Consider the following 2,677-nt stretch of genomic DNA (forward strand, 5'->3'; position numbering starts at 1 on the left):
TTCGATATATCCTTTTTATTGATACCTACCTACACACCATAACAGTTGTATTGTCCCAATGTCTTTTAGTTACTGTAGACGTATAAAACTTATTTTCATATTCAATTTTGGATCATTAACCAAGAATGCAACAACAAACCTAGCATAAGGTAGACGGACAGAACTTAGTTAACATAGTAGCTGAGGCTAATTTGTGGTATAAAAGCTGGACGTCTTTTAACACTTAATCTCAACACTGTGGCAGTGAATTAAAGAATTATAGAAGTTAATCCGATTGCGAATGCACTTACTCAAGAGTGATAACTTGACTAAGGGTAATGTAAAGCAGCTTCGAACGACGCTGATTTACCTACCCTCCGTCATTATTGTAACCTACGCTACTTTTCATAGAGCGAAGTCATGTGTTTGCAAAAGTATGAAACGCCCCGAAGGAATTTGAGATGAACTCATTCAGTCGATTCAGAATAACTTACTGAATCTATTAAAGCTGGTCTGTCCGTTCATCCATCTGATGTATATCCATGTATTTGTGTTCACGCTATAAATGGCAAATTTTGAACAAATTTTGATACATAAAATTTGTTACACTTAAATATATTGGACCAAGAACAAGAAAAGTTTTAACACCATTGTCCATATAAATGTCTCTTTTGAAAGACATAAAGCAAAAGCAAAAATTGCCCATATATAACAGATTAGTAGTTTGGATTCAATCGAATAGGATCATTGTTTGAATCCTCGGCTACATGATCCTTCTCACAACGTAAATCCATGTAGGCGAACAAGAGGTGATTGGTCATGTTTTATGATAAAAATTGTTACAAAATAGTGATCTGACTAACAAGTCAATTGCGATAAGTTTGGACTGCCAAGATATATTTTTCGGATTCTTTCTCTGGAAAAGAGTTCTCCCGAAAAATTATAGAGGCTAAAAGGATAGAGTTCTTCATATTTTACGCTTAATATAGCTAAATAGTAGACTATACAACGTAAGGTGTTGAAAATTCTACTCTCCCCGGCGGCATAACTTACAAACTTAATACACATATCTGAAGCAGGTTAACTTAACTACTTCGACATGTGCGAACTATATCCATTTACATCGTGAACTGTTTACAAGTTACCGATATAAACTTTGGCCTTTAACGTTAAGACGACTTCAAAGGAAAATGTGTAACTTTAGAAACTATAAACAGTCACACTTAGATATGCTGCTTCATAATGCTAAGCCTTATAATTTACTAGCATGAAGAGAGTCTACCGTGCGTAGCTAACATATTTGGTTTTGCTAAGGAGTGGATTATGTCAGCGCTTGTTCGCGTTTACGCTACTAATTACCATTAAACCTATTTACCAATGGATCATTCCAAAAACTTCCTCCACCTCATACGCGTAAGGCGATAAGTTAACCATCAATGTGCACGATGATGAAGTAAGATTGGAAGAAAATTAGATTTTTCTGGCACGTCTTAATACCCTTTAAGGTATATCAAGAATGTGGACTGTCTTCGAAAGTTGTTAAAATGCGACTTGTACATTGCTCTCTTGCTGTAACTATGCCCGCCATTTAGCACCGCCAGTTCATTGTATGATGATAATACACGATTTAATATCAATAAATCATAACATAGTCGAGAAGAAAGGTTGCGATGTTAGCAAAGCTACAAACCTTACGAATTGGATTATGATTTCGGCATCCCGTTGCAAAACAATGCAGGTTGAAGTCTTCTTGCATGAAGTCACAGCATGACTTTACCAACAACAACATGTCATGTCGCTCCGTTTTCCTGAAATCACTTGTCTTCCGCATTCATATCATTGTTTTTTAACCCACATTTTGCGTTAACCCATATTGCGCTTATCTGTTGACTTTGACGCACCCGGTATCGCTCGAGCCTATTTCCCATTTGTAGCGTAGTATGTAATGAAAACGTTAGGATAATGCTATCCTTTGGTGTTGGGTAGAAAAATGAAACACTTTTGAATGGGTTAACTGATTTATGACATCAGGGCTATATATATATATATATATATATGTATAAACGAATATCTAACAAAGATATTCAAATACATAAATTTTGTGACGCGCAATTTATGTGTTGTATATATGTCTGTCTATCTATCTGTGTTTTATGTTCGAACACGTTTCGTATGCGAAAGTTAAAAAATGTCGAAATCGTGACGCTTCTATATATCTTGCCAAATAAATACTTTACGAACGAACGAATGTATATATATATAAATGTTGCGTGTATATGAGCGAATTTTTGCATTAGTTCTTGAAAGTATAAAGTTGCTGGCAACACATTTCCCTGACAAAAAGTGCACAGATAGCGGGAGCAAAAGGGGAAAATGGTCAAACCTTGTATAATTTTCGTACTGCGAAAGACTGTAAAGTATTATGCGTGCGAGAATGGATGCCAAAGTTTAGGTCATAAAGAAACAAAGTTTCCCAAAGAATGGATACCATGAATAAAGGCAAAACGCATTATAAATGCATTTGTATGTATTGCCAATTTTGACAAGCCAATATAATAAATTAGAGACACAAAAGGAAAGAGAAAAGTTATTTGGAATGGCATCATGAACTAAATGTATATATAGACTTTCTGCAAAAGTGAGTGAAACTCAAAAAAAAAAAAAAAAATATAAAAAAAAAAAAAAGAAGATATTATTC

This window comes from Glossina fuscipes, unplaced genomic scaffold (assembly GCF_014805625.2).
Source record: "Glossina fuscipes isolate IAEA_lab_2018 unplaced genomic scaffold, Yale_Gfus_2 28, whole genome shotgun sequence".
In the NCBI taxonomy this organism is placed as follows: Eukaryota; Metazoa; Arthropoda; class Insecta; order Diptera; family Glossinidae; genus Glossina; species Glossina fuscipes.